A 25,971-nucleotide genomic window follows, 5' to 3' on the forward strand; every position below is an offset into this window, starting at 1 on the left:
CTGAAAACGGTTGTTTCATCAAATATTTCTAAACAATAATATTGATTCGGCAAAGGAAGAAGATAAGCAGAAAGTTGGAGCATTTGAATTTTTTTTTTAGCCGAATGCATAATATCCTTCCTGATGATCTCTATAAAATGGCATTTTTGGTTTTAACAAAGAACTACCCGGTTTTTTTATTTTTCACCTGAGATTTTTTCTTAGTTTACCTATATAACTATATGTTCGGACCCCACTTGTGGGGGGGGGGGGGGAAACTATATACTCAAATGTCAAATGGTTTTTTTGTTCAGTCAATTTTGGCCGATTGATATATTCATCGCAGGGAAAGGTGAGTGGTATCATTAAGGAGTTATCGAGGTTTTAAGTTTTGTGTGAACATGTGGTTTGTTCACTTTTAGCGTGATTTTGTTCAATTTAGCGTACTTTTTGTTCAAATTAAGACTTTTCTATGAAAAAAATTTTACAAAATTACATTTCACGCTACAAAAAGAAACAATTTTGTGATACCAGTAGATCAATAAAAAGTTAGTTCTGGTCTCGTGAGGAAGTTTACTATAAAAAACTCGAATTCCATTTGAGAGCTGTTTTCTTAAGAAAATTTTTCCTATTTATTATTAGCCACTTAGAGATTTGTCATTTTCATATCGAGGTTCCATTAATGACAAACTTCATTTACAGTCCAATGATTCCCAATGAAAGAAAAATCGTTTTAAGGCATCGCTCATGTCTTTTTGTCCTCTACTCTGATTTTTCAAAATTTTTAATAAAATTTTGATTTTCTTTTGAGATTTTATTTTTTTTGGGAGTCTTATTGCACAGACTGGCCAAATAAAAATTCATTTTGCTTTTTTATGTGCAATAGATAAACCTATATAGCGCTTTGAGGGGACAGCTAAGGGCTGTCAAGACTTCAAAAAAAAATTTTCAAACCGATATTAAACTAATCATCATGAATAGCAAGTCAGTCTCAGTAATGACAGGAACCCCTTCCTTTCTTTTTACTGCAACCAAAGTTAATCTGGTAAGCGGTTTTATCTGCTAACTATTGGTTTTATGACTTCGATAGCACGAATTTTCTCTAAATTCAAAAAAAAATATTTGTTTTTTTTTGTAATTTTGTTTCCTTTTGAAATCCTATCTCATTATCTTCGTGATGGCAGTTCCCATTGGCTTCAAATAGACGTCCAAGGGATTATAGATGAAGTTGTTGGAGAAGTGATTATGGTTTAAATAGTTTCGACACTTTCTTCTCAAAAATCTGCTGCATTTTTTTGTTTTTGCCTGTGTTTGCTTTTGTTTATGCTGATGACAAACTTCCATTTCTTCCAGGCATATAGTAAGTTCTTTTTTACTTCCGTTGAAAGCTCTTGATTTTAATGGCTGTTAAGACTTCAAAAATAAATTTAAATAATTTTTTTGGACATTATCCAATCATAAATTAATTTTCGTGAACTGTAAGTCAATCTCAGTAATGACAGGACTTCCATATTTCCTAATGCAACTGGAAATAATCTGGCTAGTGGTTTTTATCTTATCTTCTAACTATTGGTTTTATGACTTCGTTTCCACCAGTTTTCATAATTTTTTATTAATTTTTGGATAAATTTTTAAAAATTTTGGTTCACTTTGAAGTTTTATCCCATTATCCTAATATTGATAGTTCTTAGTGGCTTAGAAAAGGCGTTCAATGGGTCATAGGTAAAGTTTTTAGAGAAAAATTTGTGGTTTAAATGGCTTTTTCACTGTCTTGCATTTTTCTGCTGATTTTTTGGTTTTTGCCTGCTTTTGTTGTTGTTTTCATAATCATAAGACCTATTTTGATGTCGAACTAATGACTTAAGAATATCAAACCTCTTTATCTCTTTATTGAGGCATAACTTTTCGTATTTATTAACTTCTGTTGAGAGCGATTGAATTTAATGGCTGTTAAGACGTTACAAAAATCTTTTTTGGACACTAACCATTATGAAACGTTTTTTCATGAACTGTTAGTCAGTCTCTGTAATGACAGCACCCTATTCTTTTTCATTGCAATTAAAACAACCTGATACGCGGTTTATCGGATAACTAGTGGTTTTACGATTCCGATTCCTTGAGTGTTAATAATTTCAAAAAAATTTCGGGTTTTCTTTTGTAATTTTGGATCTTTTCCGTTTGTGCCCCCCAGCTTAGTGGGCGTATATTATTTGCATCCCCTAGACGCAGGTGCAATATTTTTAAATAATGATTTACTATGCAATGGCACGTGCTCTGTAACGGGGGGGCTCATAACGTACTGGGGGGGGCACAAACGGAAAAGATCCGTAATTTTGGTTCCTTTTGAAATCTTATCTCGTTATCCCAATATTGATAGTTCCCATTGGCCTATAGAAGAAGTCCAATGGACCATAGATTAAGTTTTCAGAGAAACTCTTATGGTTTAAATGGCTTCGACACTTTCTGCTCGCACTTTTCTACTGAGTTTTTTTGTTTTTGCATGTATTTGTTGTTGTTTTCATAATCATAAGACCTATTGTGATGTTCTTTTGATGACTTATGATTGACAAACATCTTTGCCTTCTCATTGAGGCATAACTTAGCGCATTTTTATCTTACGTTGAAAGCTATTGAAATTAACGTCGTTGATATAACGGGTTTTCTAAAAAATTTCGTGGTTTTTTTTATATTTGTTCATACTTGTTGATTTTTTGAAGTCATATTGTTAAAAAATAAGAACCACATGGCTGCTAAAAATTTATATGGGGTTAGAAAAATTTTATTCAGCAATTTCTTTTGTTAATGGCTTCGACGCTTTTCTCGATCAAATTTTTTTGAATTTGCTATTTTTGCCATTTAATTCTTCATTTAGTCGTAAAAAGCTGACTGGTCTCATAGGCTTCTAACTGAGAATTGATTGAATGATGTTGCTCAGTGTATTCAATTGTTAGCGATTAGTGTTAAAGTTTACGATATTGTTCGTTCTCAAACATTTTCTATACATTTCAGTTTTTGTTCTTTTCATCAGCTTGTAATTTAATCTCATCATTGAGAGGTTCCATCCAATTTCTTGTAATTCAAAAGGTGTTTTTCATTGATGTCATGTCGTAACTCATGCTTTGTTTTTTGGACAATATGCATTTTCATAAAAGTTCAACATTTTGTGAGTAGTCAATATTTGTTTCTTTTTTTCTTCTTTTATCACATTCACTGAAAAAATTTTGTTTCTGCTTATTTTGGTGTTTAAAACTCAAACATCTATTTTTAATTATCTCATATTTAGGTTGACAGTTAAGTCAAAAATGTAGATGACCTCGGATCGGAACATCATGTGCGAATGCACATTAACGAGCATCCTTGTTTACTATATATTCTATTCTTCTATTAAAATTGCAGATGAGTCCACTCTTCAAACACGGATTTTAACTGTCAAAGCTAAAAATAGGAAATTGCTATACCTCTTATGATTATTAGTGTTTTCTTTATTAGCGGCGCAGTTTTTACATACTAACGTGCTATATAACAAATTATAGCAGTGGGGGTAAAAATTGAGCTTTTTTATTGTTTTCAGTGACCTTAACCACCTTATAATTTAAATTGTGTGCTTGACGTCATTTTTCATTCTCCTTGATGGTTTTATAGTCAATGGCAATGTTTTTGCTCATACGCTACTACCTCTTCCAAATTTTATTCATCTGAATTCACATCTGTAAAGGAAGGTCAGTAGAGTACAACTTATATAGAGGAGCCCTATTACTTTGGAGGTCACTATACTTTGATGGATTCTTTTTGGTTGAGTTGTTACATGCTAAAAAACAAAATAATCATAGTTTTACACTCTGGAAAACCTTTTTCTTCGATTTATAATTTGTCTGTTACTGGCCCTTATCTGGCAATTTGCTTGCTATATTTGATTGCTTGCAAAAAAAATAATTTTTTAGCTCTTAAAAACAAAACTTTTTGTAGATCACTTTGACAAATAAGAATATGAAGACCCTTGGTGAACTGATCAGCTTGTCTCTGCGATTTGAAGGCATATCTAGAACAAGCCTCATATTCAAGCAAATTAGTTAAAATGATGTACCTTGGTTAAAGTGAAACCTGGTAAACCGCACGGGTGTTTCTGGACTGGTCTGGAAGAAAACCGCAGACAGCTAAATTTTGTGACTAATCGAAATTGTTTAGCGCTCCCAACAAATCAAGAACAATGAAAAGGGGTCATTATATCGGCAAAGAGGATATTTGTTTTATAGAATGCTCAGTTGTGGTCACTGTGAGTTAAAGGGCATAACTAGAATTACGTTCATCGTCAGGAAAATTAGGTAAGATGATATACCTTGATTAATATGAAATCTGGCGAAAGTGCCGTTCCTGAAGCAAAACAGAAACCGAATTCAACACATTTAGTGCTATAGTTTGCTTTTGAATGTTTGATAACAATTCTAGGAGTGGTTTCAAATGGAAGCGATTTAGTTGTGTAAATTTGGCAAGTTTTTTTTGGGAAAGCAGATTTTCAGAGATCTTGCGAAGTGTTTTTTAATTGAGGATATATTGTAAAGGATGCTTTTATAACTGATCGAATCCGAATAAGGTAATTGTTCTTTGGAGTAGATTATAGATAATGGAGGCTCAAAATGCTGTCCGTAAGATTTTGGTTATGACATGTGAGCTTTGATGTCCTTTATTGTTTAATAGCCGCACAGCGATAGCTGGGGCTATTATTGGCCTTCTCTTGGTTTTTTTACGACTCGAAGAGGAGTATTGGTTTTCTTAAGGTTTTTACGACTCGAAGAGGAGTATTGGTTTTCTTAAGGTTTTTTTTTTTTACCGGAAGTACTATTCGTTCAGACGATGTTTTGACCTAAAAGCGAAAGCGAGTAAAATTGCAGTGTGAACTAATTTTTTCTGAGCGAGAGAAGTTTTTTGATCATGCGCTGCGTTTAGTGAATGACTTTTTGACATTGAAAAGTAGTTTTTGAATGAATGGCACATATAGATAACCGTTTTTAGCCGTTTTTTCGTCTAAGTGGTCTAGTTTTTTTGCTTGTATATTGTTTTTTTTGTAGCAATAATTTTTAATCGATGCTATGTTGAAATGTAAACCCCGGAAATTGTTAGCACAGTATTTTTGCATAGCCTGAAATTGCGTTTCAAATGCGAAATTGGCACATATTTCTTGATTTTTTGGTTAATTTTTGGCTTTTTTTCTATTAATTTCTTCATTTTTGGATCTTTTAGCTGGTTTGTGTCAAAAATCAGTTAATATGGCAACTTCCTTTTGATAATTCTTATACTCAATGCCTCTTTCTACCTCGATGTAATTTTGTTTCATAAAATTGTACATTTGCTAATCCGATTTTCGTAGTTTTTTTGCCAATTTTTTTCAGTTTTTTGTTTGTATTTTGCTTTTAATTACTAGAAATAGTATTTTGGGGAACATGAGGGACTTTAATTTTGCTTCAATAAAAATTCAATCATTTTTTGGTGTTAAGTTTTTGAAAAAACAGATAATTTTTTTTTCATAAATGTCTTAAATTTTTTTGACCACTTTTTTGCAAAATGTTTTATTGTTTCGCATGTCTGAATTCTGCTTTTTCTTGTTTTATTCTCTTCAGCAAGTTGGATTTTTGTCTCGAATGACTCGTTGTCTTTTCTATGTCTCGAATGCTGATCAATGAAATGTACTCGTTTTTCTTGATTTTTTTAAATTTGATTTTTTACTTTCAAAAATCAAGAATTGGTCTTTTTGTTTCGGTCTTCCTAACATTGTGTCCATATTCTTCACATTCTCGTTTGTGTCATTCTAGTTTTCTCCTGGCATCTACTTTTATATTCGTTATATTGATTTTTTCATTTGTTAAAAAATTGAATGAATTCAGCTTTTTCTTAGATCTTGTTTTCTTCGGTTTGCAATTGATTTAATTCAAAATAAGGCAGTACCGGGAGTTTACTAGAAAATCTTTTCCAACATTTCTACTTTTTACTATTCATTGCAATTTTCTTCCGGGCTTGGTATTGTTTTTAGACGATTTTTTGCCTTTGACTTTATTCTGTTGCTTTTGTTTTTCTATGATTAATTTAATTTTTGAATTAGTATGAAATCATGTTGTCTAGCATATACACAACAAGGAAGAATCATGTGTTGTTTTTGTCTTAATTGCCGTGATTAGAAATCTAATTGTAGTGTTTCTCTGATTCTTAAGTTTGAGCACTCTTTTTTGAATAGTTTTGACTTTCCTGTCTTTTTTGAAAAGTTTTTATCTGCCGTTTGCTTTCGCGATCTTTTGAGATTAAAATCAATAATTATCTGAGGGCAATTGATGGCCCTGTCAGCTTTGTCAGGCTATCAGCTTTTTGACCATCCTAAATATTTGAGAATTTTTTAACGTTACCAAACGTTTTCAATAATAAAATTTTGCTGCATTTTCTTTCTCTTGGTGACAGTGGTTTAAATTTCACCGATTTTTAGATCAGACCAGGGGAAGTAATGAGTTAATGGTTTAATACAAAAGGTAATGGCTTCAGCTTTTTGTGAATTTTTGGTGCTTCGAGTCGCTTCCGGAATTCTTCCGGCTATGTTTTTTTTTTACCGGAAGTACTATTCGTTCAGACGCTGTTTTGACCTAAAAGCGAAAGCGAGTAAAATTGCAGTGTGAACTAATTTTTTTCTGAGCGAGAGAAGTTTTTTGATCATGCGCTGCGTTTAGTGAATGACTTTTTGACATTGAAAAGTAGTTTTTGACTGAATGGCACATATAGATAACCGTTTTTAGCCGTTTTTTCGTCTAAGTGGCCTAGTTTTTTTGCTTGTAATTTGGTTTTTTGTAGAAATAATTTTTAATCGATGCTATGTTGAAATTTAAACCCCGGAAATTCTTAGCACAGTATTTTGCATAGCCTGAAATTGCGTTTCAAATGCGAAATTGGCACATATTTCTTGATTTTTTTAGTTAATTTTTGGCTTTTTTTCTATTAATTTCTTCTTTTTTGGATCTTTTAGCTGTTTTTTGTGAAAAATCAGTTAATATGGCAACTTCCCTTTGATAATTCATATACTCAATGCCTCTTTCTACCTTGGTATAATTTTGTTTCATAAAACTCTACATTTGCTAATCCGATTTTCGTAGTTTTTTGCCAATTTTTTTCAGTTTTTTGTTTGTATTTTGTTTTTATTTACTAGAAATAGTATTTTGGGGAACATGAGGAACTTAAGTTTCGTTTTTAATAAAAATTCAATCATTTTTTGGAGTTATTTTTTTGAAAAACCGGATAATTTTGTTTCATAAATGCAGTCTTAAATGTTTTTTGACCACTTTTTTGAAAAATGTTTCATTGTTTCGTATGTCTGAATTCTGCTTTTTCTTGTTTTATTCTGTTCAGCAAGTTGGATTTTTGTCTCGAATGACTCGTTGTCTTTTCTATGTCTCGAATGCTGATCAATGAAATGTAATCGTTTTTCTTGATTTTTTTAAATTTGATTTTTAACTTTCAAAAATCAAGAATTGGTCTTTTTGTTACGGTGTTCCTAACATTGAGTCCATATTCTTCACATTCTCGTTTGTATCATTCTTGTTTTGTCCTGGCACCTACTTTTATATTCGTTATATTGATTTTTTCAGTTGTTAAAAAATTGAATGAATTCAGCTCTTTCTTAGATCTTGGTTTCTTCGGTTTGCAATTGATTTAATTCAAAATAAGGCAGTACTGGTAGTTTGCTAGAAAGTCTTTTCCAACATTTTTACTTATTACTATTCATTGCAATTTTCTTCCGGGCTTGATATTGTTTTTAGACTATTTTTTGCCTTTGAATATTAGTCTGTTGCTTTTGTTTTTCTATGATTAATTTAATTTTTGAATTAGTATGAAATCATGTTGTCTAGCATATATACAACAAGGAAGAATCATGTATTATTTTTGTCTTAATTGCCGTGATTAGAAATCTGATTGTAGTGGTTCTCTGATTCTTAAGTTTGAGCACACTTTTTTTGAATAATTTTTTGACTTTCCTGTCTTTTTTGAAAAGTTTTTATCTGCCGTTTGCTTTCGCGATCTTTCTGAGATTAGAATCATAAATTATCTGAGGGCAATTGATGGCCCTGTCAGCTCTGTAAGGCTATCAGTTTTTTTACCATCTTAAAAATTTCAGACTTTTCTAACGTTACCAAACGTTTTCATTAATAAAGTTTTGCTGCATTTTCTTTCTCTTGGTGACAGTGGTTTAAATTTCACCGATTTTTAGATGAGACCCGGGAGGTAATGAGTTAATGGTGTAATACAAAAGGTAATGGCTTCAGTTTCTTCTGATGTTTTGGTGCTTCGAGTCGCTTCCGGAATTCTTCCGGCTATGTTTTTTATTTCGTCGTCATGATTTTTGTTACGACCATATGACGTCACAGCCACTTTTTGTTCATTCGTTCATGCAATTTCAACTGAATTGCAAGTGTGACGTTATTTTTCGCTCTTAGTGGAGCGAGTTCTTTTGTTCATGCGCGTGATTAAATTTTTGGTCACACTTGACTTACCTCACTCTCAAAAATGACTTCCTCACTTTGAAATTGACTTTTACTTACTTTAATTCAAAGAGATAAGGTCAAATGGGTGTGTGTCACTCTAAATGAAGGTTATTTGAGATCAGCTAATAGAGGCAGCAATAACTTATCAGGATTTTTAATCAAAATATAACAGAGCAGCCTTCAATGAAAAGACGAATTTTTTTTGATCTGTCTTTTTTACTGTTTTTCTTAGACTGCCGATCTAAGAATCTATTGCGGCTATTTTCTGGCAATCTGCCAGCTATGTTTATTTGTTTTAATTCTCCATGAGAACGAGGTTAAGCAGTTTTAGCGAAAACAAATAGAGCGAAGCTCTTATTGGCAATTTGGTGGCATTTTCTTTATTTGACATTAAAATTTTTCACAGCTGGCTGATTTTGTGACATGAGTCGCAATTTTTTGTTGCTATGGCATTAGCTAGTGGGTTCACCCACTTTGTGCGCATTTTTTTAGTCCGTCTCTAAATTGCTTACCAGTCCTTATCTTACAAGTATCCAAAAACCCGAAATTTTTTCGCTTCGTTTATGGATGTTTCGAAACAAAGTTTTCTGGAGTTAAAAGGTTCGGGTGTTTCTGGACTCGTATGGGAGAAAAACACAGATGGCTAAACCTTGTGACTAATCGAAAATGTTTGGGGCTCCCAAGAAATCAAACCTTCAGAAGCTTTGAACATTTTTAGTCGTCTGCGAGAACAACAATGCTGGTATCCGGATGACAATTTTCCGCATCAAGCTTTAGAATATTAAAGAAGAAGCAACTTGATGGCGGGAAAAATCTGTAAACTTTGACCTCTGGTCAATGTTTACGGCCATGTTATTTTTTAGCAATTGTTTCTCTTAACTATCTTTAAATTCAACGTTTGTTTCATCAACAAATTCGGATCAAATTTATCTTAATAAATACGCTTTAGAACAATTAAAAAGGGTTTTTTATATCGGCAAAGAATATGTTCGTTTTATAAACTGCTCAGTTGGTGTCACTGTGAGTTAAAAGTCACAACAACAAATAGGTTCTTAGTCAAGAACCTTAAGTAAGATGATGTATGTTGATTAATATGAAATCTGGCAATACATGATTGGCGCTCTCAAATATCAATTTCGCTAAAGTTTAAACACTTTTTACACTTCTGCAAGAACAATGATTATACCAGGATGAACATTTTTTGGACAGAGCTTAAAAACTTTAAAAAATTGGAAAAAAAGGAAATTGACGGTGCCAACAATAATTACCTTTAGTAAAAAAAGTTTTTCTCCCAATCCTTCAATAGCTATTGTTTCTCATAACTATTTCTAAATTTAACAGTAAATTTTAACAGTATAAAATTCTAATCAAAAACGATTTTTGCAAATATTTAAAATATTGTTCAGCGAATGCATAATATTGTCTGTGAAGATCTCAATGAATTTTTGGCATGACTGTCTTGATTTACAAAAAAATATAAACCTTCACAACCAAAAAATTTTCTTTTTTTAATCATTTTGTTTTGGCAAGAGTTCTGTTCAAGCATTTAGCTATTTTCCCACGTTGTGTGGCTTGCTTATTGGCTACCGTCAGCCTCTCAAAAGGCTGTTATTAAGGTGTTCTCCTTTATTACAATTCAAGAATCGAATTGTATTGGTGCTCTGTCTTTTTTATTTTTGTAATATGTTTTCACACCTTTTTTCATGACTTTGAGCTTTCAAAGTGGCATAAACAGGTAAAACTCAGCAAGCAGTAAGTTTCATTAGAGGCCCTTAGCGGCATTTAGTTATCATTCAAGTGCTCAGATTGGTGAAGCTACTGGGAAGGGCGTAATTCAAGGTGAAAAGCTCATTAGGGGTTTCGAGCCCATAAATTTGGACTTTTTTGCTTTTTTCGTCATTTTTCGTATTTTTTGTTGCACCAGTCTAAAATTAAGGTTTGCAAAAGTTTATTAAGGTCTTTTGCAAGCGATAGTTACAGTTTTCATCATTTTAATAGCTCCAAACATAAATACGCAATTTTATAATAATTTTTTCAATTTCAAGTTTCTTTTTAAAAAAATTGTTATATTTTGAATTTTTTCAGCCACAGGAGTTAACAGACCTCCTCTAGGGCTTGAAAATAGGTTACTACATAGCTTCTGGTGGTAATGGAATGGTTTTCAACATTATAACATCACGAAAAGGTTTTCAACATTATAACATCACGAATGGCTTTCAACATTATAACATCTCGAGCACCAGGAGTCAGGAAACCTCTTCTAGAGTCTGATAATAAGTTAAGATTTTTTTGGGTCATGGAATGGTTCTGAAAATTTAAATAACACAAACTATAGCATTTTTTGAAAAAAAAATTGCAACTTTGTCAAGTTTTTTGAAAAACTTTGTCATTTCTGTTAGGTATCGCCAGCTTCAAGGGCCAAGTAATCTCCTCATGAGTTTGATAATAGGTTACTGCAAAGTTTCTGGTGGCCATGAATTAGATTTAAACGTATTAAAGTTACGATTTGTAGAATTTTTTAATAAAATTCGCAATTTTCAAGTTTTTAAATATTTGACTTTTGTTCAATTTTATGGCCTAAGCGGCCGGGCAATTTTGGTTAGGTTTGATAGCATGTTAATGCACGGTTGCTAGGGGCAATGGAATGGTTTTTAACCTTTCGACATCACAAATTTTTGCGATATTTTGATAAAATTTGTTTTAATTTCAAATTTTCTGTAATTTATTACCCTGTTCCAAATGTATCCGCCTTTATGTGCCAGTGAAATTCTTTAAAGCTTGAAAAAAGAATACCTGATAGTCTCTGGAGACAATGAAAAGGTTCTGAAGTTTTAATATTACGAATTTTAGCAAAATTTGAGTAAAATTTGGAATTGTTAACAGATTTTTTGAATTTTGTTTTCTGATTTAACTATCGTTGCGGGCCGACAAAACTTTTGCAAGTTTTGCAGATGGGTTACTCGACAGCACCCCAGGACAAAAAAGGTTTTGAACGTTTTTTCTCTGCGCAATTTAGAAACTTGGAACTTCAAACTTTTCAGTTTTTTTTGAAGCTTTTGTCATACTTCTGGAGTTTATCTACCTTTAGTGGCAAATTGTTCTCTCTTAAGGCTTGTGAATAAAAAAGTACCTTGAATTGTAGAGGATTTGGCCTTCGGGGTGAAAGCTTCGAGAGTTTTGGCAATGAATAATTTTTGTTAAGTATTTGACTTTGTTAGTTTCTCCACTACTATTTTGTCTTTATGACAGTGATTGTTCAATTGATCTTTTGGTCAAATACTATAGTCGCAGTTTTTCACTCAATCCTTTGGAATGTATTTCAAGTTTTTTCTCGCTATGTTTTCAGAATTTGAATTGTATTGGGCGCTATGTTTTTTTCAAGATGTGTTCACACATTTTTCAATGACTTTGATCTTTGGGGATAAACACCTAAAGCCTATCGGGCATTAGGTTTCGTTAGAAGCCCAAATTGGGATTCACTAGTTCTTAAAGTCCATAGAGTGGTGCGCTTGCTGGGAAGGCCTTAATTTAAGGCTAGAAGGTCCTTTTAGAAGTTTTCGGGGTCAAAATTATGTATTTTTCATGTTTTAGTGATTTTTTCAAGTTTTTTGTTTGATTAGTCTCAAGTTGAAGTTGTTAAATGTTGATGAAGGCCTTTTGCGAGACAAAATTACCTGTTGTGACCATAAACACAAACACCCAAAATGATACTAATTTTTGCAATTTTTTCAAGGTTTCTGAAAAGTTTTGTCTTTTTTTGAATTTTTCCAGCATCAGACGCCAATGAATCTCTTGAAGGTTTGATAATAGGGCACTGCATTTTTTCTAGTAACAATGGATTGGTTTTTATAATTGTAATATCCCGAATTTCAGCATTATTTTTGATAAAATCTGCAATTTATTTAAGGATTCCTAAAGTTTTTTTCATTTATTTTGATATTTGTCCATTCTCAAGCGCCGGAAAACCTATTTCACTGTTTGATTAAAAGCTACTGCATTGTTGTTAGTTTTAATGGATTTGGTTTCAGCAATTTAAATTTTCGAACTTTTAAAATTTTCTAACAAAATCTGCAATTTTTTCAAATTTTTTCAAAACATTTGTCTTTTATTCAGTTTTTCTTGCCTCAGTAGCCAGATAACTTCATCCTCGGTTTGATGTTATCATGTTATTAAATAGTTGCTAGGGTGCAATTGAATGGTTTTCAGCATTTTAATTGAACGAATTTCTTTTTTTGAAATTTTTTCAAAAACTTATTGCCTATGGATCTTCGACCCAATGAGTTTTTTATGGCTTGGAATTGGGTTACTGGATAGCATCTAGAGACAAAGAAATGATTCTGAAGGTACTATTATCACGAATTTTCGCAAAACTTCATTAGAATTTGCAATTGATTTCTTTTTTGTTTTTTGGTCATTTTCGAGTTAATCGATCTCTAAGGGCCAATGAACTTTTTTCTGGTCTCGCAGATATAATACTGCACCGATTTCAGACACAAAAAATGTTTTTTTTTTAACATTTTTGAAAAAAGTATATTTAAAAGTATCAAATTTTGCCTTAGGGGTAAAAGCTTCAAGAGTTTTAGCAATGAGTACATTTTTGTTTAGTTTGTTTGATTGTTTGTTTCTCAATTCTTTGAAATGGTTTTGTTTTTATTTTTTCTGGCATTGTTCAATTGATCTGCTGGTCAGGTAGAGTTTTTCTAAGTTTGTCCATTCAATTCTTTGATTGTATTTCAGGACTTGTCCTGCTATGTTTTTTAATTTTCCTTTACCTTTTGATCACCTTTTTCGTTTTACTTAAGTCACGACTTTCACGTTTGACTTCTGACTTATTTCACTCACTGTTTCAACTAAATGGTTTTTAAATTCGTTCACTAAGTGAATTACGCAAGACAATGAATATAGTCAAGGTCAAAAATCAAAATCAAAACAGACGGGATACACCGATAGAGCCCGGTCATCAAATCATTCAGAATTAGGTTATCAAAGTTCATTAGAGTGTTTGCTAGCTGACATTGGTATAAAGATTATTAGTTTTCAGTTTAGAAGCTGAATTTATTGTAGCTTTCGTTTGCAACTGAAACTGCACGCTGAATTGGAACGCTTTTTGGTCCATTTATCTCTTCTTTTTTTCTGTTTCAATCCCGATATGCGTCAAGCGCGTCAACGGTGGCTATTTTCCGACAATCTGCCGGCTATGTTTCAATTATTGTGTCTCACGGGCAGTCCGTAAAAGGCAAAAAAGTAGATATGAAAGCCCTTCTATTTGCTAGCAACATTCCATCGTTGCGTATTATCAGATTTTAGGGATCCATTGGGGCCTTCTAAATTAAAAATTAGATTTTAATAACGCTAAGTATAAGCGAGGCTATTAATATTAAGTTTGTTTCTGCGTAACCTTAGCGGATCAGTATTAGGCTTTTAGTCGGCCGTGCATTAACAATAGCCTGTTTCCAGCTCTCCTTTTTCTACTAATCCTCGCATCTCAGACTGTTCATTTTGTGACTATGCATGCTCTTTTTTGGTGACTATGTCCATTTTTATTTGCGTCTGAGACTTTCACGTGTTACCATTATTGCGGCCAACATTGGTCAGGCTGTGGTGAGCCTGAAGCTAGGGTTAAGTAAGAGCTTATCATCACACAGAAAGCTTCGGTGAGGCAGGGATCGAACTATCGATCATTGGTGTGTCAATCACGTACCTTACCTCTCGGCTATCACGCCACAACATTACCTCTCGGCTATCACAACATTACTTATAAAATGCTTTTAAACAAAGTTTGTCGCAATTATGTAACCCTGCAGCCTTTTTATGCGTTTTTATGGTGACCGATTTTTCGGATCTATTCTGTTTGCCCCCCCCATAGCTTAGTGAGCCCCAGGTGCACGTACTATTTTCTTACACAGTAACGTGCTTATAACAACATATAATTTGTAACTGGGGGTCATAAAAAACACTGGGGGGTCAGACTTTTAGAGTTGGACACCCCTCCCCTCCACTTCACCCCTGACACCTTGCACATCGTTTCACCTGTAACATAGCGCGTTCGGCCACCCCCATGCTCTCTCGGCGTCTCAGGGATTTTGTATGAGGAAGTGAATTGCTCTTCAGTGGACTCTCCAGACAATCTCATCAGAATTTTTGTGCGTAACAGCAATTAGTACGTAATAATGTAATAGTACGTAATATACTGGAATAACAATTATATCATTCAAGCTGGTAAATAGAATCTAAACGCTGAATCTTTGACTTGCGTTTACCCCCGTACATTATGCAGCCCCGTTGCAAACTGCATGTTCGCTTGGGGTTGCAAATGAAATGCATTCGCTAAGAAGAGGAGATGGGGGAGGGGGTTGGGTTTAAGTAAGAAAATATCCAGAAATGTCCAGTAAAAAAATTTAACTGCAAAAGTTTTCAAGGTAAATCTACTTGTAATTTGCAAATAAAATTTGCAGGTAGAATTTTTGCTGGTAAATTTTTAGGAGGGTATATCTGCTAATTCTAAGTAGGTTGCTGGTAAAGTTAACAAGAGTTGTAAGTAGGTATTAAAGGTGAAAACCACTCTTTCGTATATGTTCAATTCAATCTTTTTCGCTGTATATAGCAACGTTTTTATCGACAAAGCAACGTATAAGTAGACAACGTACATAGCAACAAGTGGAACTTAGACGGCAAGATTTTGTTGTTCATTTAACAGGTTTTTTCGCCTGATGTCATTGACGTCAAAATCAGTTCGTATTCAATCGGCAATTGTCTAGAAAACCTAAAAAATATTAAGCCGAAAACCAGCTTATTCGATACATATAGTGGTTATATTTACTTATAATTAGGTTAAACTAACTTTTTCGGAACTTTCTACGTATATTAGGACGTATTTAAATCTTATTTTAAAGTTTAGAAATACTCGATTCTGATTGGATGAAATTCGTTCATTTACTGCGTAACATCCTCCGGCCCGGAAGAAGATGTTGGGAAAACTGGTACAACTTTACAAGCGGGAGGACGAGTGAACCGGTCGACGTACGTAAAACGGTGGAGCGCGCGATGCTATCGGAGCCGTAACGGAGTTCCACAATCCGAGCGGTTGGGTAGTAACCCCTAGGGTTGGTTTCTTCAAGTATCCAAACCAAGTCACCGGTCTTAAGGTGTTGCTCGGCAGGCGTCTGCCACTTAGAGCGTCGGTTCAGCGTCGGTACGTACTCTTTGATCCAACGGGACCAGATCGCATTAGCGTACGACTGCGCACGTGCGTAACGTTTACGATGGTCGAACTAATTGTTGCCGACAACAGACGGAATACCGGCAGAGTTTTCTAAAAGAAAGTGGTTGGGCGTTAAAGCGTTCAAATCGCACGGATCGGCGCTTACGGGTGTTAAAGGAAGCGAATTGAGAGCAATCTCCACGAGACAAAAGGTAGTATGCAGTACCTCATCCGTGAGGCGACGCGTGCCAAGAATAGTATACAATACGCTTTTGGACCCCCCATGCTCTCTCGGCGTCTCTGGGATTTTGTATGAGGAAATGAATTGCTCTTCAGTGGACTCTCCAGACAATCTCATCAGAATTTTTGTGCGTAACAGCAATTAGTACGTAATAATGTAATAGTACATAATATACTGGAATAACAATTATATCATTCAAGCTGGTAAATAGAATCTAAACGCTGAATCTTTGACTTGCGTTTACCCCCGTACATTATGCAGCCCCGTTGCAAACTGCATGTTCGCTTGGGGTTGCAAATGAAATGCATTCGCTAAGAAGAGGAGATGGGGGAGGGGGTTGGGTTTAAGTAAGAAAATATCCAGAAATGTACAGTAAGAAAGTTTAACTGCAAAAGTTTTCAAGGTAAATCTACTTGTAATTTGCAAATAAAATTTGCAGGTAGAATTTTTGCTGGTAAATTTTTAGGAGGGTATATCTGCTAATTCTAGGTAGGTTGCTGGTAAAGTTAACAAGAGTTGTAAGTAGGTATTAAAGGTGAAAACCACTCTTTCGTATATGTTCAATTCAATCTTTTTCGCTGTATATAGCAACGTTTTTATCGACAAAGCAACGTATAAGTAGACAACGTACATAGCAACAAGTGGAACTTAGACGGCAAGATTTTGTTGTTCATTTAACAGGTTTTTTCGCCTGATGTCATTGACGTCAAAATCAGTTCGTATTCAATCGGCAATTGTCTAGAAAACCTAAATATATTAAGCCAAAAACCAGCTTATTCGATATATATAGTGGTTATATTTACTTAAAATTAGGTTAAATTAACTTTTTCGGAACTTTCTACGTATATTAGGACGTATTTAAATCTTATTTTAAAGTTTAGAATTACTCGATTCTGATTGGATGAAATTCGTTCATTTACTGCGTAACATCCTCCGGCCCGGAAGAAGATGTTGGGAAAACTGGTACAACTTTACAAGCGGGAGGACGAGTGAACGGGTCGACGTACGTAAAACGGCGGAGCGCGCGACGCTATCGGAGCCGTAACGGAGTTCCACAATCCGAGCGGTTGGGTAGTAACCCCTAGGGTTGGTTTCCTCAACTATCCAAATCAAGTCAACGGTCTTAAGGTGTTGCTCGGCAGGCGTCTGCCACTTAGAGCCTCGGTTCAGCGTCGGTACGTACTCTTTGATCCAACGGGACCAGATCGCATTAGCGTACGACTGCGCACGGGCGTAACGTTTACGATGGTCGAACTAATTGTTGCCGACAACAGACGGAAAACCGGCAGAGTGTTCTCCTAAAAGAAAGTGGTTGGGCGTTAAAGCGTTCAAATCGCACGGATCGGCGCTTACGGGTGTTAAAGGAAGCGAATTGAGAGCAATCTCCACGAGACAAAAGGTAGTATGCAGTACCTCATCCGTGAGGCGACGCGTGCCAAGAATAGTATACAACACGCGTTTGAAGCTGCGTACCAGCCTCTCCCAGATACCACCTTGATGTGGTGCGCTGGGTGGATTGAACCTCCACTTAATACCTTTGTGAGCGAGCTCAGCTGCAATGATGACAACGTTCTACTTTTCAATACTTTCTCGGAGTTCTTTCTCCGCTCCAATAAAGTTAGTGCCATTGTCCGACCAAATCATGGCAGGTGTACCCCTACGTGACACAAACCGCTCTACTCACATAACACAAGAACTGGTGTCCATGGATGTAACTATCTCGACATGGACAGCGCGAGTAGTGAGACAGGTGAAGAGGAAGCCCCACCTTTTCTCAGTAGTACGGCGGACAGTAACATAGAATGGCCCAAATTAGTCAACGCAAGTGTTCGTGAAGGGAAGAGACTGGTAAGCAAGTCTCTCCTTAGGTATGTCAGACATGATTGGTTGCATAGTTACAGCTTGGAATTCTGGGCATCTCAGGCAGTGTGCTTTGATGGAACGCAAGGATGATCTTAGTTTCAGTACTGTGTAGTGTTCCTGCACAATTGATCTTAGGTATTCAACGCCCTGATGATAATGCTTTACGTGCGTGTGTTCAAGGAACAATTTTACAAACGGATGACGTGCATCTAAGATGATTGGGCACTTTACGTTAAACCCAACTTCAATTAACCGCTTGATGCGGCCCGAGGAACGGATTAGTCCATTTGGACTAATAAACGGTGAATGTGGAGCAATTCGGCTACTCCGTTTAACGAATTTATTGTCAAGAAGATCTTTTCTTTTGGCTTCAAAAGACTCTCCTTGCACCAAATACTGTAGATGAGGCTCGGCTTCGTCAAGCTCAGTAGGGTCGGTAATGCTACCATCGGGGTTACGGAAGCCGGCATGTTTCGGCAAAAGCCGGAGAACGTTGCGGCAATGCGCAAGTGCTTTTGATAAGAACTAAACTTATCAAATGGGAATAACGACGGAACGGGAGTTGTCTGTTTTTTAACAGATGTAGCGAGAGAAACAGTATCTTCTATAATGACTGCTTGGTTGACGCCAAGTTTGATGTTATTAATGAATTTGATGTTTTGTTCGGCACGAAAGGGAAACTTGAGTTAGTTAAGAAATGTGGACCATTGACCCAACTGATTAGTTGCAAAACCTCAACGGACATTCCACGCGTGCCAGCGTCAGCTGGATTATCCTTAGTTGCGACGTGGTTCCATTGGTCAACGCTGGTATACTCCAAAATTTCACAAACGCGGTTTGCAACAAAGATTGGTTGCTTTTCATTAGAGTTAATACATTGGAGAAAGGTCGTGCTATCTGTCCACATGAATAATTGGTTAACAGGTACGATAAGTGCTTGTGTAATTTCCCTTTTCAGTAGAGCGGCAAGTAGAGCTGCTTGTAATTCGAGTTTTGGGACAGTCATTACTTTCATTAGCGCCACGCGCGCTTTCCCAAACTAAACGCAAGCTGTTTTTTCTTCGCCCGTAGGTGTTTTTACACGGGCTCGCAAGAATGCGACCGCACTGAAAATATCCTGCGAACTGTCACTGAACGTATGCAACTCTATATTATCAAAGGGTCCACTAAAGTAACTTCGGGGAATTTTGATGTTTTCAAGCTTTGGTAAGTCCGCACTCCAAACCAAAAATATTTGAACGATGTCCTGTGGGAGCTCGTCATCCCATTGTTGTTCTGTGACACGCCAGATGTCTTTTAAGAGCAGTCGCGCACCGACCGTAAAAGGTGCGACAAGACCATTGGGGTCAAAGACTTTCGAGACAAGACTTAGGACCAAGCGTTGCGTGAGGGACTTGGTGATAGCGCAGCTTGTACCCCTACTCACAACTAAAGTGTCATTAGTATGATCCCACTTTAACCCTAGCACATGCGATGAATCCTCCTGACATGAAACAATAACCCTGGGCTCAGTAGATTGAGAGGAACCATCAATTCGGTCAGCCAGATTTGGTACATTGCTTACGAACTTTGTAAGCTTGAACCCACCGAGATGGAGAAGATGTACCAATTCCTTCGATCTATTGATGGCTTTCTCTGGAGACTCCACTGAGTCAAGATAATCGTCCATGTAGAAATTTTCAAGGACGGCTTTTGCAGCTTCGGGGTAAAACTTGACATTGCCTCTCGCAGTGCGTTGTAATGCATAGTTGGCGCATGTGGGCGAGTCTTTAGCCCCAAATATATGGCGCGTATATTGATACACTACAACGTTAGTTGTGGGGTCCTTCCGCCACAAAAAGCGAAGTGATGTTTGATCTTATGGTAACACGCCAACCTGTAGAAACATTCCCTCGATGTCGGCGGAGACGGCATATGGATGTTGTCGGAAGCGAAGAAGTACGTAAATAAGATTTTGGAGCAGATCAGGGCCAGTGAGCAAAGATTTCTTCAGTGAGGCGCCATGAAATTTTGCTGCTCCATTGAGCACCCTACGCACCTTACCTGGTTTGTTCGGTTTTAAAACCGGATGGTGGGGTAGGTACCACTCTTTATCAGACCGGCTCTCAACCTTGTGAGCGTCCGGAACCTCAATTACATACCCCTTATTTAGGTCTTCTTTGATGGTACTAGTATACTTCTCTCTGAGGTCTTCATCCTTGGCCAAACGTTTTTCGAGCGATTTTAGTTGCACAAGGGAGGAGAAGTAATTATTTGGGAGCTGGATGTTGTCTGCTGCCCACAGCATTCCGACATCGTATCTCAGGCCATTGTGTATGGTGGTACTCTCAAGGATCTCGTGAGCCCTTGCGTCTGCTGCACATCTGGAGTCGACCTGCTTGTTTGCTCCGAATGATTCAATGTCGTATCATGACTTTACTTGACTTGCTAACTCATTGTCATGTTCGATATTCACTTGAAAGCACGTTGAGGTTAAACAAGAACTTGATGGTAACGGACCGCTTAAAACCCAACCTATGGGTAAGCGTACGGCAACGGGTGAACGCTTCTCATCGGCAGAGAAGTATTCTAACGGGCGGATGGCATGATAGACATCTTGTCCGAGTATCATCTCAATGTCTTTATAGGAATATGTCACGGGATCAAGGACCGCTAAGTGTGGGTAGGTCTCTTGCAGGGTCTGTACATTAATTATATCAGAGCCGACGTTCAGACTCTCTTTAACGTAAGGGTTGATGGTAAATGCTTCGAAATCTTGATGTTCTCTTGGTTTCACAGTAATTTCAACAATCCTAGTGTCAACTACTTCGGTATTAATACCCTTGACAGTTAGCTTTAGTGCATTACCGTGCAAACCGAGTCTATCTGCGAGACTACCGGCCACCCAAGAGTTACTGCAGGCGGTGTCACACAATACTAAAGCCTTGGTATCTAAACCGGACGAATTGACCAACTGCAATTCCGTTACCTGAAGGGGCCCCTTATCATCAGTAACAGATGACATTGTTGTGGTCTTATTAGACGGCTGTTGACTAGTAGTTGCTTTACTTTGACCTGTGTTGCCAGAACACTGGATAGTATTGGGATTTGTTGACTGTTTTGTTGGGAAAACCCTATCTGCTCCATGCAATAGTGAGTTATGCGAACTATTACACCCCTCTGCGCGGCACTTTCTTGGCTGAGGGCACTGGCGGAACGAGTGCTTGTACCTTAAGCATGAAAAGCAAAGTTTGTTATCCGACACCAACTTAGCTCTCTGGGTTGGAGTCTTTTCCTTGAAAACTCGACACTCCCATAGCCGGTGGTTACCTTTGCATACAATGCACCGATAGTAAGTGTTTTTGGAAGAAGATAGAATTTGCTTCTTTGTGTCCCTTTGTTGTGAGTTTGATGCAAACACTTTTGAGGCTGTTTTGGTCTTTGTTACTGAAGTGATGTTCTCTTCAGGTTTGGCCTTGGTTGCGCTTTGTTTCATAAGATCATGGGCCTCAGCCTTTTCTTTAAGCCAATCGTTAAAGTCAAGGAGAGTAGGCTTAACCCAGTGCTTCTTAACCGTAAAGAGTGACCATGACTCTTTCATGTTTGGTGGTAACATCTGTACCGCTTGGTTAAGTAGGGAAGCGCTCTTCAAGTCAGCATCATATGATAGTGACATGAAAACCCCAACGAGGCTGGATATGGCTGCAGAATAGTTAATGATGTTATCACTATTGTGCATTTTAAGAGGCGGAGAGTTGCTTAGTTTATCCAAGTGTGCACTTACGACTGCCTGTGGCTGGCCAAATTTACGTTCCAAAGTCCTAAGTGCGTCCTTGTACATTAAACCACAGTAAGCAAACTCGGCGATAGCAATCTTTGCTTTACCGGTGACGAGTGTTTTAAGGTATGTCAATTTAACGTCATCAGTGAGCAACTGCGAGTCAATCGCGCTTTTGAATTGACCATACCACTCCACTCATGCCACTTTAATTGGTCGCCATTAAACTCTGCAAGTTTCCACTCGGGCAAAGGGTCGTTTCTCTTGCTTGTTATTGCATCAGCTAATTCCCTAATCAATGACGCATTGTCCGGTATCGGAGGGGCAGGTGCAGACACCTGCGGACCGCTCAAACTCAACGGAGTGGGCCCAACATAGGGGTATGTTGGCTGAAAAACCGGAGTGGCTAGACCAGGTGCAACATTACTAGTAGTCGCGATCAGGTTTTCCTGCTGTGCACCTGGTGGTGATTGCATATCAATCAAAGGTGGAGAATTCTGATAAATTCGTAGTGGAACATAAGTGCTTGATGGTGCGATATGGGTGTGTACATTTAGAGGCAGACTATTCACGGTGGTTGTGTCTTGGTTGACTATTGACGGTCTTTGCTGTGGAAACCGCCAATGACTCATATTTGGCACAAAGTTTTGGCCAAATGGGATATTGGGCGTTTTTGGGACAGCAACAGAACGTACAGCTTTGTGTACTGGGTTATTAATATTCTGGAAAGTGTTGTTCCACAAGAGGAGGGTTAATCAAAGGGGCTTGTGGGATGGGAGCTGTAAGGTTAGGTGCAAAGACTGGGTTCGGAATGGGAAGGACGTTAGGATGAGCGGGTTCGGAGTTGTGCTGTTGAATGTTTGGACTTGGTGGGGCGCTTGGGTGCAAGGGAACGTTTATTGCGGGGGCTGGGTGATTTGTTGTCGGAAAAGGAGAAAGAGTGGCGTTTGGTGCTCGGGGGACAAAATGATATTGTTGTCGTGAGCATATACGCTGGGCCGAAATATTCTTGGACAGACTTGATGTTTCAGGTCCCCTGGATTCTGAAATTTGAAGTTGAGCATGTGGAAAGAAATTGGACGAATTATTTTGATTTATTTGTGGTCGAAGGGGCTCTTGAATGGGTGGTGAAGAAGCCCTTGTTGGCCTGTTTGATCCATTTGCGCCCTTAGGTGCGCCTGGTACAACGCCTGTGTGTTAGCAGCAGCCAAAAAATTTTCAGGTGGGTATAATATGGATCGAGTTGCTGTAAGGTCTCGTTGCTTAAAATGTAATTTCCTCGACAATTTTTTGGAACAGAATGCCTGGAAATTTCAGTTTTCTGATCTTCCACTGTTTTGCCGTTGTTGTGGCTAGGATATTCTGGAGGGTCGATCGTAACCTCTGGTTCACTAGTTTTCTCCTCATTGTTAAAACTTAAAGCAAGTGAGGTGTTGATCCAATCCTGGACAGCCTTTTCACTTCTCATTGAGCTCCTAGCACTTGCAGTTGTTTCAGATTGGCAACCTTTAGAAACGGCGTCCATTCAAATTCTCGCAGAGTTGCCTCTGCCAACCGTTTCCTGTTGTTTTCCTCCAGTTCATCTATTTCCATTTGCTTTTTCTGTTTAGCGAGGCGAATGGCTGCCTCATTTTGTTTTTCAATTTCTTCGCGCTTCATTTTAGCAATTACGTAATCATGTTTAGGCTGACTAGATGTTTTTGACGAGGCCATCAATGAGGGAAGTCTAGAACGAATGGAGCCCTCGGTTCCTGAAACTCACTCACTTTATCGTCAGCAGAGTTGATGTAGTTTCGTGCTGAAGTGAGGATCTTGTCGTTCTTGGTTGTCATTGCCTCTAAGTAAGACTCTAATGAAGGAACAAGTGCACTTGGATCCATCGTTCTTCCAGCAAATGCAATCCAACAAATGCATCTACAACAGTCAAAAATGCTTCGTTGCATTTTGTTACTAGGCGTTCAATTTTCACTCGCCTACTTTGATTATTCATACAATGAAGGATATCTTCATGTATAGCATGCAATTTAGCTTCACGCTTTGACCTGGCAGCGTACAACTTTTTTACTTTTTGATCAAGACTATTAGACATCACGGTGCTATTATTTCCAACGACCAGCAAACCTACCACTGCACACGGTTATCTATTATATGCACATTCCAAACAAACCAAACCCACGCAAAACAAACCCAACGCAAAAGACACCAAACACAGCACAATGTAAAAGTCTGTAAGACAAACCGCCCTAAGGGCAGAAAAGGTCATCGAGCACACAGTGCCCAACAAAAACAGAAGTGGAGCGCTGAACGCTATGCGCTCAACGCGGAGGGAGACAAAGAACACACGGGAAGTCGAGCGAGGAACGCGCGACGAAACGGAAACGTGACGGACGGGAAGTCGGGCGAGCAACGCGCGACGCAACGGGAACGGAACAGACGAGAAATCGAGCGGACAGTGCGCGACGGAACGGAAACGGAACGTGCGGGAAAGCTGGTGAAAAACGTGAAACGCAACGAAACGGGACGGTGGGAAAAAACGGGCGGGAAATGAGGTTGGAAAGAACTATGTTAGCAGACTACAGCAAAAACTCAAGCAAACAACCTAGCCGTAACTCCAGAACAAACTTAAGTCACACCCTAGGAAGAAGGAGAGAAGCTACTGCAAGACAATCTAATATAATTCATAATGGGTTTATAACGACAAATTTAACGACAAACTAATTTACGGCAATGCAGTAATAAACTAAAAGGATGTAAAGGTCAAGAAATTTACTAGCCGTAACTCCAGAATAAACTTAAGTCACTTCATAGCAAAACTCAAACCAAAACAAACAATCAGCATACTAACGGTATTAAATAAACTACAGCATAATTGAATAAACTACAATAGTGTATTTGTAGACTAAGATAGTTGGAAAAGTCAAGAAACAACCCAGCCGTAACTCGAGAATAAACTTAAGTCACACCCTAGAAGGCAATAAGACCAAAACAACTAGCAATCATACAGGTACACACAAACATAGAGCAGCAAAATCATTATACTACAACAGGAAGGCTAGTGAATCAGTTAAGTTGAAAAGTCAAAGTATAATCCAGCCGTAACTCGAGAATAAATTTAAGTCACACCCTAGAAAGCTATAAGACCTAAACAACAAACCAGCATACTAGCATACTCAACATACTACAAGAAAAACAACAACAAATTTCATCACATATGACAGCATACTACATCAAAATCCAGAAACGTAGACGAAGAAAACGAAAAGCAAAGTCTTGGGAGAGCGACGTTATTGAAGAAAAAAAACAGAACACGGAGAATTGAAAAGTTAAAGGACAAAAAGGACGCGGACGAAACCGTACATAAATGAGCGACGAGAAAAAGTTATAGGGATTCGATCCTTCTTTTTTTTTTGGAGGCCGGAGGTTGTGAAAATTTTCACAACTTTTCTTGCCTATTGAGTTTCACTCAATTGACGAACCTTCTTGCAGGAAAATTGATTTTTTGACAAATGTGTTAAAATTTTATGCATTTGTCCAATTTTTTCGAATTTGGGCTAATTTTTTGCAAATTCTTGTTTACGAAACGGTAATCCAGTAAATTGGACGGTTTTAAACTCAGAAATACGGTTTTTCAATATTCTAAATTGATATTCTATGTTTTTTTGATTTGCATCAAAATTGACCAAAAATTTTTAAAATTGGACAAATTAGCATAAATTTCTCTCAATTTTCTCTTTATCAGAGGTTATTCTTTGATATACGAACCGACTATATCAAAATGTTTGAATTTTTGGTAAAACTACCAGAAGTTTTCAAAATCAATGGTTTTTCGTCCCAAAAATATTTTTGCGGGGGATTATTGTTGACCTTTTAAGGACATTTTTCAAGATATTGCTTAATTTTACTACCACTTGAAATTATATGTAAAAATCAGGGGTTGGGTTTCTTGCCGTCTAAAACTCATCAATTTAGTGCAATATCAGTAAATAAAATTTCTGTTCTGTCTTACAGTTTTTTTTTCGGGTACGCTGAGATGAAGGCGGCTATTAATAATATAATACCCTGCAGCAACATCATGGCACAAAAACTTCACGAATGACCCTTTTTGATCACACTGACAAAAAGGTTGTTCCTGATGTAAAATTGGAGCGGCAAAGCAGCAGCCTCTTTTCCACAACCGTCGATTCCAACTCTAGTCGAAACCACAATTTCATCTTCTGGGACTTCACTTTCGTCAGCTTTTTCTGGGCCCATTTCATTTTTTAAGTTTTCTGAAGTTTGAGGTACTGTTTCACCGATTACGGCGTCTGATTTGGTGTCAATATTGAGAGGTTTGCAGTTGAACTCATCTTTTGTGATATTAAAAGCTTGGCAGAGTTTTGCGGGACCATTTGACACACCTTTGGTTGCGTTCAGTTTT

The 25,971-nt window shown here is 37.2% G+C and overlaps 1 protein-coding gene across 2 annotated transcripts in view; it reads left to right on the plus strand.

Annotated features, from left to right (window-relative positions):
- LOC142344713 (uncharacterized) overlaps positions 1 to 25,971 on the plus strand; it is a 67,950-nt gene that overhangs the window by 35,555 nt on the left and 6,424 nt on the right. The window lies entirely within an intron of this gene.

The sequence above is a fragment of the Convolutriloba macropyga genome, chromosome 8 (genome assembly GCF_964194025.1).
Source record: "Convolutriloba macropyga chromosome 8, txConMacr16.3, whole genome shotgun sequence".
Taxonomy (NCBI): Eukaryota; Metazoa; Xenacoelomorpha; order Acoela; family Convolutidae; genus Convolutriloba; species Convolutriloba macropyga.